The sequence below is a fragment of the Bubalus kerabau genome, chromosome 19 (assembly GCF_029407905.1).
Source record: "Bubalus kerabau isolate K-KA32 ecotype Philippines breed swamp buffalo chromosome 19, PCC_UOA_SB_1v2, whole genome shotgun sequence".
Lineage (NCBI taxonomy): Eukaryota > Metazoa > Chordata > Mammalia > Artiodactyla > Bovidae > Bubalus > Bubalus kerabau.
Window position 1 is genome coordinate 36,536,643 of NC_073642.1, and position 11,160 is coordinate 36,547,802.

The window sequence follows — 11,160 nt, forward strand, 5'->3', positions numbered from 1 at the left end:
TGAAGACACTTAGGGAGACAACTTGAGGCAATAAACCCCTTGACTACTCACATGAACCCCTCTCTGACCTGAAGTTCTTATCTTTCAAAAAACAACACAAGGGAGACCCGGGATATTCAACCACGACACTGAGCCTCACCATCAGGGCACACTTGTGCCTACAGGCAAAAGATCTGGGCACCGTCATTTTTAGGAAAAATGTGACATGTGACCATAATTCTCTTGCTAATATGTGGACCATATATCTTAAATATATCTTGGCACCCTTTGTCTCCAAAAGGTGGTCACCCAGGGATACAAATGGTCAGGGGTGAGGCCTGGTCACAATCAAACAGACGTAAAGGCAGCTGGGGAGAAGCTCTGTTCATTCACCCAGGGTTATGATGACACCTCAAATTAGCAGGAAGTAATTACTGAAGATGAGAGGAGGAATAAGGAGCAGGACAAAAGACAGAGGAGGGATTTGTCACTGGCAAATCCCATTAACAACTTCTGGGGAATAAGATTAGAATCTGGATAATAAAGTCTAACCTTTTTCTTTTCCTTTATGCTTCATTTGGTGTCACTTGCTCATAGGTTACTGCAGGCAGCAGCCTTGCACCTGACTGTTCAGACCAGTGTTTCTCCTGAAAAATGGATGTGCCTAGAATCTCAGTTTGGGGATCTATGAGCAGAAGCTCTGTGCCCCTGACACCTTAATTCAAGATGGAGGTGGAGTCGCTGCGCTGGGCACTGGGATCTGAAACCATGAGCAGTGTGCACCTACACACAACCATGAGAACTCAACTCGCTCCCTGTGGACAAAAACCAAACAAAGCAGCCCTGCAGGCCATGGTCTTTTAGGGAGAGCAGGTACTCTGCAGTGCAACTTTGCAAATCTCCATTCTTTGATTAAAGAATAAAGCGTTCCCTTTGCTTCTGAACCAAATGCAGTCTGCTATTGGCACAAACGGCACCAGGCAGAGAGACCTTTGCTGGGGACCCATCTGGGAGAGTTGGTAAACAATAGTACCTCCACTTTTCATTTAAAAAAATTGAGGCTCAGACAAGTTAAATAAGTTTCCCAAGGCCCAGAATTAGCACAGAGTTAGCCTGGCGCGCTGTAGTCCATGGGGTCACAAAGAGTTGGAGATGACTGGATGACTGAACAACAGAGTTAGCAAAGAGCAGAATTCAGGTCTTTGAGACTGCAAAAATCTTTTCTTAACCATCCTGCTATTATGTAGCTTACTATGTAGCCAGCTCTTGTGCCATGCTGAGTCCTGTCTGACTCTTTGCGACCCTATGGACTGTTAGCTCTCCAGGCTCCTCTGTCCATGGAATTTTCCAGGCGAGAATACTGGAATGGGTTGCCATTTCCTACTCCAGGGGATCTTCCTTACCCAGGGATTGAACCCACGTCTCTTGCATCTCCTGCACTGGCAGGTAATTCTTTGCCACTGAACCACCTGGGAAGCCCACATAGCCAGCACACCATGGCAAAGATGTGGCAAGTGCTCACACTTCCCCTTCCTATGGCATGATGAACATTAGTCCTGAAGTTACTTCCTTCTGAGTCTGGCAAAGTAAGATAATCCCTGGTTACACAGTTTTCCAGCCATTTACTTCCAGTTGGTAGGAAGTGGCGCTTGAGATGAAACTTTCAGTATGTGCTATCTTAACTGATGTCTGTTCCAGAACATCAAGAATCACTGATAGAATAATTCACTGAGAATTAATTATGTTTCATTTCATTGTTATTTAACTATTTCTGTTGTAGGATACATCTTATCTTTCAACAACCTTTAATTTCCACATGAACAGAGACACAACGTCTTTTATTAATATACACTCCATTGTACCTAACGTTATTGACATGGATTATGTGTGCTCAGTAAGCACTTTGCAGGAGGCACAGGGAAGAGAAGTGAATGCATGAACGCATTCATGCTGTTTTCAGTGTAAGTAACGCCTGAAGCAAAGGTTTCCTTCTGTGACCCAAGTCCCCAGTACATGAGGTAGGGAAACATAAGATTTTTTTTCCCCCTGTCCTTTGAGCACTGTAAAAGTGTGGAGGGATATAGTTCCAGGATTTTTAGAGAGAAGAGAAAGAAGACTTTGTCCCCTAACTAGTTAGAGGAAAACTGATGCTCATCATTAAATAATCTGAGGGATTCTGCATTGATAGATGAAGAGAAGTCTTTCCTGCTGCCATCTCCTCCCCTACAGCAGACTGGATTAAATTCCCCTTCCTGGTGTTCTCACGCTCCCCAGTTAATACTGAGCATCTCCCCTGCCTTGTTATCTTTGCCCTCTCTGAACATCCAGGAGTCTCTGACACATAGAACACTTCAATAAATATCTGTTGCATGAATGAATGTATATTGCTGTGACTTCAGAAGCTTTAGGTATGGGCTGGGATAATAGGCCTCTCATTTGATTATAAACATTGTGAATTCCCTAATTATTTTTTTAAAAACAGCACTTTTCTTTCTACAGTAAGAAATAAAAGGTAAATAAAAAGGATTCCATCGGGGCAACGTTTTGTGGGGACACAATTATACAAACATAAATGACTCAAACTCTTGCTAGAAATGAGAAGAAGGAAGATACAGGGGAGCACCAGAAATATGGAATGAGGGAGTCTGGAAGTAGGGGATAGTTACTGAATTAGTGGGGTAGAGACCCTGGAGACTATAAGAATGGCTAATAGTTATTAAGCTCTTACTGTGCGTCAGCTTTATTCCAAGCAATATTTCCTGGATTAACTTTCCATAGCTTTATGGATTAACTAATATTATAATCTCTACTTTATAGAGGATGAGCTTGAAGCACAAAAGATTGAACAATGTAACCAAAATCACAAAGCTAGGAAGTCTTCAAGTAAGGTTTGGAATCCAAGTAGCTTACCTCCAGCCCATGCCCTTGACCTCTGCACTCTCCTCTCTCTGCAGAAAATAAGCTTTTGCCTTCTTTCCTATTCTGCTTAGAGCCAGCCCTTACATGATTCCATCTGATACATTCAAGGTTTCTATTCCTAATATAATATGAAGGCAAGGTCTACTTACAGTTGTTCTCTTACAGTTGTTCCTAATTTTATTCTATTTGTTTTTACTTGGAATGCCTGGGGGATTTAATAAAGGTATTCCAATACATGTGCACAATCCTGAAAAAAAAAATCAATAGATGGAATGGAAATGAAGTGAGATGTAAGCAAAATTTCTGTATTGAAATCATATCATTCACTGGAGACTACCACTCTGCTTCTGTGAGGAAGTAAGCAGCCCCATGCTTCTGCATGTTTAAGATGTCCTAGTCTAGAAAGCTGTTCTAATCAACTAGTAGCTGGAAGCTATATTACTGAACTTTGCGTTACAAGCCATGGTGGATGCCATGCTGACACACCATAGTTTTCATCTGATGATCTCAATCTGCTTAGAGTATAATAGCGTCTCTCAACCTTTACCATCTTAAGCACCACTCAGAGATTGAATCATCACAGGGAGGCCAAATGGAATGCATGCAATGGGTCGTATAATGGGATGGTTGTTTTGTTATATAATGTAACAATCATTCCAAATAAAAAATGCTGGGTGTCTAAGGAGTATATTTACACTGGAGCAAATCTGTAGGCTGGGGTCACTGCAGGACAAGCAGAATAGGCACTATGGGATCTAGCTATGCAATATTGTTTAAGGCCTTTAATCCTACTGCAAGAAACTCTCTGTAACACTTAGACATTCATTCTGCCAACAACAATTCGCTGAGTTCTTGTTATGGGTCAGACATTTGCAGTCGAGGTACAGAGTCATGTTTGAGCTAATACATAATTATGATAATGTGTGATGAGATCTGTAATAGGAGGGAGGTGCTGTCCGTCCCAGGAACTCAGCACAGCATATGAGATTTTTCCCTTCTGGGTGCCGCTAGCTTCATCTTCCTCCTCTTCTCCCAATTTGACCTAGTTCTAGACACACTGGAATTCTGGAAATGTCATTAAAAGGCCACTGTTTTTCACAATATCATGGTGTCTACAGCTGTTACTTCTGCTTTAAATGACACTCTTCATCTTCTCTGCCTGCTGAACTTTTACTTATCTTTTAAGGTTTAGTTCAAATGCAAACTCCATGTTGAAGCCTCCCTTTATTTCTCCATCTTTCTCATTCTTCCATCCCTCAATCAACCTTTCCTTCTATCAACTCCAGAGCATTTTGTCTTTTCCTCTCTTATGACATTTATTATTTGACGTATATTCTATTTTAGCAATTTATAGACATTTTGATTTTTACTCTTATTGGTTTACTAACTCTTTAGGTCAGAAATCATGCATTTCTTCCCCTCTGACACTTACTATCGGAAACTGCATATTGTTCAAAATACTTTTTGATTAGAAAAATGTCGTTTGCTTAAAAGCTATTATCAAATTTATATGTTACATCATTTAATTTTCAGAATCATCCTGCAAGATAAATTTTTTTCTGGCTTCATTCACTTTATTTTTCTCATAAAACTAGGTGGTGGCTACCAGCTAGAGCCTGGGCTATCTGCATGGAAAGTCTGATGTGGGTCTTTATAAGGTGGTCAGTGAACTCCTGATATGGAGACCTGGTGAACACTTTATAATGAGATCAGGGGTGAACTGCCAGTAGATCTTGGAAATGGCATCAAAGTGGCTTTGGTGAAGTTGCCCAGGGTGGTGGTGCAGCCCTCAGCAGAAGGGTAGCAGTTGTCAATTCTGGCCATCAGCAGTAGCTTCTTGGGCACAGGGGCTGAGATGATGCCAGTACCCCTGGGGCAGGGATGAGAGGCACCAGCCACAGCGGGCAGTCACCTTGCAGGGGATGGTATGGGGTTTGCTGATCTTGTTACCATAGGAGCCTCATCCAACAGGGTCAATGGAGAGCTGGCCAGGATGATGGTCCCACAGATGGCCCTGGCTACCTCCTGAGAACACTTGACACCCAAAGCAATATGTCTGTCATAATCCCCAGTGGGGACAAATGCCTTCAACCTGGTTCTCTAGCCAGCACAGGTCTGCTTCTGCACAGCCATAATCTTCAAACACTGGGAAAGATTGAGGGCAGGAGGAGAAGGGGACAACAGAGGATGAGATGATTGGATGGCATCACTGACTCAATGGACATGAGTTTGAGCAAACTCCGGGAGATGGTGAAGGACAGGGAAGCCTGGAGCCCTGCAGTCTATGGGGTCATAAAGAGTTGAACACAAGTGAGCCACTGAACAACAATCTTCAGAACTCTGTCCTTGAGGGATGCCTCCAGGAAAAAGTCAATGATTCCTTGATGAGCAAGGAGAAGAGATAGATCTCCAAAGAGGTGATTTCATGTCCTTAACCAGGTGGCCCAGCTTGGTGACAGAGAGCCACTCCTTGTCCTTGCCTCCATAAGCTCTCGAGCTGAAACCTAGGTCCCAGATGCCACTACAGAAGCCTCCACAGAAGCTATTGTGGCCTCCCATTCCAGGGCTCCCAGGGCCTCGAGCCCTCTTGCAGCACCAGCATCATCTACCATTTTGTATTTTTATGGAGAAGAGCAAGAGAAATATCATCATCATTTTACAAATGAAGAAGCTAAATGGGTTAAATGAGTTGCTCAAAGCCACACAGATCAGAAATGGTGACCTGATCCGGTTTTAATGGTTATTTTTATTCACCAGCCTACAAAGCATAAATGAGACTGGTTGTGTAGCTGCACCTTCATTTTTATATCCTTGTTACTCAAAATGTGATTGACAGATGATCAGTCAGAATGGCATCACGTGGAAGACTCTAAGAATGCAAAGTCTTAGGCCCATCTTACACCTAAGAAATCAGAACTTACATTATGAGCACTCACCTCAAATACTCTTACAGACATTAAAGAATCAGAAGCACCTATCACTTTCAGTTTTAATCCTAGGTTCATTATGGTTCCTGTTATTTTCAAAACTTCCTAGTTTATACAATTTACCTCAGACACACAGAAAATTGATGCTCATTAAGACACACAATTGATAAGCAGATGAAAGCCTACAATTATGGATTTGGGCATATCTATCCCAGAAGAATAGCAGAACCTTCCCTAACTTTCTTCTTTTCTTGTTTTTCCACCTACTCCAATCATTCTTTGAAAGAAGAGGGTTGGTTAAAAGTCTGAGTGATTCACAGATGTGAAAATATTTTGAGTGCCTCTCATGAGGATTCTTAGATTGTAAGGAATAAAGTATGACTCAAGTTAGTGACAAAGAGGGGCAGCTTAAGAACACATCTGGAGTGGTTTAAGTAGTGGGCTAAGTACATGATTGTAATAAACACGTCCTTGCGGAAGTGCTTCTGAACTCCATGTCTTTACAGATCTCAGGGACAGGGGTTTGGGGGTCTTCTCCGAGTGATCTACCACTAATGAAGTTTAGCCACTCCATCTCCTCTCTCCCCATGTCTAAAGTTACCATTGTCTGTTCCTGTGTCATGCCTTTAAACCCAACTCTGACCTTGATCAAAGCACCAGCTTTCAAAGTGTTATCACACACTCATGGTGGTGGTTCTGTTTCTAAGTGACGTGACTGAGATGGACTGTTTTACTCATTCAATATCTATTTTATAGTATGGTTAGAACTTGGCAAAGGTTGAACTAGAGTGAGTATTAAAGATTATGCTGATTATACTATTATTATCAGATTATTAAGCTGCATACATTTGCAGGGAAAGTATTTTTAAAAGCACTTTCAAAAAAGAGCAAGTGGGAAAACTGGGTAATAGGTGGGAGGAAATGTCTAAAAAGATCATTTCTAAGATTCGTCTTGGTGTCCTCTATCTTGGAGGAGAACTGAGCTTATAGTAAATATACAGCAAGGAGTTGTTCTTATTTTTGCTTTCTCTTTCATTCAGTTGATTAGGAACAATTACCAGCACAGAATATTCACCACAGAGCTCTGGAGAAAACATAGGGAAAGCACAAGAGTCAGCTGTTGACTTCTTTTTCTGAATGCTGGAATTGTTTTTCCCTCTTCTATCTGTTGGGTGGCTTTGTAAGGAAGAATGTTCATGTTCACCCTCATGGCACCTCAACACTGATAAGAAATTCATGTAGCTAGAAATTCAATAGCTAGTTTTTAGTTTGTTTTTCCTTTCAAAGAAATCTTATGCAATATGTCTACTCCTATATCAGCAGCAGATGACATATCTGTAGCAAATTTGCTCAACATGCTTACTATTTTCTGGGTCTATCGCAAATGGCAATCCATTTTGGCAGATGGACCCAGAAAATGAAAGCTTCTTTGGGAATTAGATTTAATAGAACTAATTTAGATCTCATGGAGGGAACTGGAGCAAAAGCCACTAGTACAAATAAATACTTTGGTTTGTTTTCATCAGGTAGGTTACTTTGATCCACACTTGCTTATGTTATTACTCTTTCAAATGAATAGTCCTTCTAGAACCTATATTATTTTCCTCTAATTATTACATATCATGAAATATAAAAACAATCAAAGAGTAAACTTTCAAAATGGTCACCAAACTAGCAGTGGATTTTAGAAGTGACAAAGGGTAAGAGTGGGAGACTTTCGCAACTGTCTATAATCTCCTTTAGGCCAACTGGTGTTATCCCCTCATAGACATACAGTCTTACTACTAAAACAATCTTCTTCTTCTTCCCTTTGCTCAGTTGTGTCTGACTCTTTGTGACCCTGTGGACAGTAGCCTACCAGGCTCCGCCATCCATGGGATTTTCCAGGCAAGAATAATGGAGTGGGCTGCCATTTCCTTCTCCAGGGGATCTTCCCAACCCAGGGATCGAACCCAGGTCTCCTGCATTGCAGACAAACGCTTTATTGTCTGAGCCAAATAGGATCACACGATTCCTCTTCTATCTCTTTTGATCAGACTGCCACCTACAATCCACTACAAAATAGAAAGTTTAGAAGTACCATTGTTGCTCTTCCATCAACATTAGCTGGAATAGTCAACTGTTAATAGTCAACTGTCACAAATGCATTCCTGATGGTTTGTTATCCCTGACTCTCTTGCTCAGGACAAAAGAAGAAAATCGTAAAAGATCTCTGGCAAGTTCCTCTAGTGCAGACTTAGTCAAAGATGTTTTTCTCTTTTTCTAGCCATGTTGTGGACTTTTCCACAATATAAGAAAATATAAGAAAAGCAACCATCAGAAGCCAGAAGAATCTCCAGATTCAGGGATGTTGTTATAACTGGGTCAGTTGAACCTGCTTTCAGCTCATTCCACATTGCAAAGCTGTCATAAGACCAGCAGTTTCTTTGGAGCAAATACATTCAAATACCACCAGGTTGTGAGCCTAGGGCTGCAAAAGGTAAACTAGTGTCAGTGAGCACATCGTGTTGAAGAAGCATCATAATAATTGTATAGACAGCAAAAGATTGCTTTTCACTACCATGAAGCAGCCAATTTATAAGGCAAATGCAAACAAGCTATTGTCACCTACCAGGATTGAAACCCCAGAGTAAAAACTCCTAAGCTGTTCATTACAAGCTTAAGTGAGCCCATTAGACTTACATTAGACTTAAGAGAAAAGAGAAAATAGTGCTACTGAACTGTCAGGGATATAAAATTTCTAAATGCAAGAGAAAGATCACCACAAATTCAAAAGCTGAGCCTTATGGTATTATCTATCTTATTTTCAATTTGGAAAATTCATAAAGCCAACACGGGTATTGCTTTTATGAACTTGTTAAAAGAGATGACAGAAGAAATATCTTAGCATCATTTCCATATTTGTCTTTGCTTTTTATTTTTTTCCCTGCTAGGAGTACTGCTGAGACAAAATGGGATTCAGGAGGAACTTGTTTGTTTCTAGTGTATCTGGTGCTGATCAAAAAGAATCAAACAGAAAAGAAACCCATGGTAAAATTTTGAAACCTCATTTTTGTCAGAAGTTTATTTTGATTTTATTATGTTTGATGCTAGTGAGGGATAAGACAGACATGAAAGGTTTTGAGTATAGATTTTTAGAACTGAGTGATGAGCAAAACTGACAATTCATATTCTTATCAAATCCTTTTGAGTCTTACAAAATAGAAGTTTTCTTGAATTTTCTGACATTTTCACATCTCATCCTGCCCCAAACTTGGAGACTCTGACAAACATAAGAGTTGAAAAACATTAGTAAGAAAAAATGTTCAGCAACAGACTTGTTTAGGAAAAAAGGTCTGATTTAGTTGAGATTGAAGTCTCTCTTTATTATAAGGTTTTTGGCTCCACAAGGGTATTTGACCTAAAATCTAACTATCATAAATGAAGAACTGAAGCAGAACATAAATTACAATGCTGAGACAGAGTTTTATATTGCTAGTTTCAGGTTTGTTGAAAATAAAAACCCAAATCAAGAGAAAGTTATCTATGCTGTCTGGGAACTGGCAGCATTTTTGCATAGCCAGGTGATCCCAGGAAATCTTCAAGATGATTACTCTTAGTTTTTAAAAAAAATTATAAAGCAAAGAAACAACTAAATAACCTTTGTGTGTTCTGCACATGGCTCATGGAAGTCCTCTAAGCTCTTTTGACTTTCTTTGGCAAAATGAAAACTTTCCAGTTCAAGGATGCTTTCTTCTTCATCATGTCATCATGTGGCTATCATTACCACTATTATGACTACCACAATTATCTGAATATTTAATAAGTGTACATCTAATGAGCTCCATTAGGCAGTGGAAGCATGAAAGACCTCCACGTCATTAGGCAGGGTAAGTTATCAGAGTTAATCAACAACTGATGGCTGTGGTATATTCCTATTCCAATTGCATCAGCTCCATGGATGCCACATGATTCAGCAAGACAGCTTCTGATTCAGAGAGCTCAAGGATATTATGGTTTCTGAGAACTGAGCAAGCATTCTCTCATGAAATTCTATGCTCCTTCTCAAAAGCACTCCGTCTCTTCCAGATACAATCTCAGAAAACAACTGAACAGTTTGTGAGTTGGAATCATGAGACAAATAGTGGAGGGAATTATATGCAGCAACCAACAGGGTTGTTTCTTGTGCAGTCTGGAAGGGGAATATAATTTTAACCATATTCCCAATGCTAAGAACAGATCTAAAGAGTGTTAACACCACTGATGTTAAGTGTGTGACCTACCTTTTGAATGCATTACACCATTTAGAGCACTGTTTGGAACACTACAGGAGAAATGTATGAGGAAAGAAAGCTTGAAGGGGTACTGGCTTTAATTTTCATTTCGTCTGAATTAGACTGCATTCTAACATCTCAAGTGTACAGATTAGCTACAAAGAGGGAAATAATTCTGAAAGTGTTCTAATCACCACTGCATATGGCCAGACTGCTTGCTAGAAGCAAGGATAGGCGACAGTGCAGAGTGGCAAGAACATTTTGTCCTGCATTAAGCCCTGCTTCCCTCAGACGTGGTGTGTCAGACGCCTGGTACCCTGGTTCTTTGAGCGGGTGAGCCAATTAGCACATTCCCTAGTCTGGAACTGTGGTTGCTGTGTATGTGATCTGCATACTGATTCAGCTGAGATTTGACCTCCTGGGTGGAGAAAACAAGAATCCCAGGTGAGAGAGAACACTGGCCTAGATTTGCCTATCCTTCTCCACTGTTCTTTATTTCCAGGCATACCAAGTATTTTTTTTTTCTGACTAATTTAGAAACTAGAAAGCAGTTCTGTTTCAACTGAAATTTTACATCAATGTATACACTAAAAACTATTAAAAATCATGATTTTGACTTCCCTCTGCAAATGTCAAAAAAGGAAAGCAGGTAGTTCCTTGTAATAGTGACACCCTTGGCCCACATGAGGGCAGTACTAGGTAGTCAAAAGTCTCCAGGAGCTTCCAGGGTGTGCGAAGAGTCTGGCTGGAGACGAAATGTGAGTGCATAAAGCAGAATCAGGTTAGTTTTTCATAAGCACACGATTCCTTAAAGCCAATCATTATACTGTTCTAAATGTTCCTGCTGCAGGAATTAGGAAGGAAAGATGTCTACCAAATTTTCCACCTGCTGGTGCAATCACTTGCCAGGAGATGCTGGAGAAAGTTTGTGATTATTCTGTTTAATGCTACTTTTAACATACAAAATAGGAAACAGACAAACAGACCATTTTTTAAAAATTACATTATCAAATGCTATTCTACATTTGTTTGGGACAGTAAAGGTGTATCTTAGATACAGATTTTCAGTTTCTTATTGTCTG

At 40.3% G+C, this 11,160-nt stretch overlaps 1 pseudogene; it reads right to left on the reverse strand.

Moving 5' to 3' along the window:
* Nucleotides 1-4,481: 4,481 nt before the first annotated feature.
* Nucleotides 4,482-5,510, reverse strand: LOC129633925 (40S ribosomal protein S2-like; annotated as a pseudogene).
* Between the last annotated feature and the right edge of the window lie 5,650 nt (nt 5,511-11,160).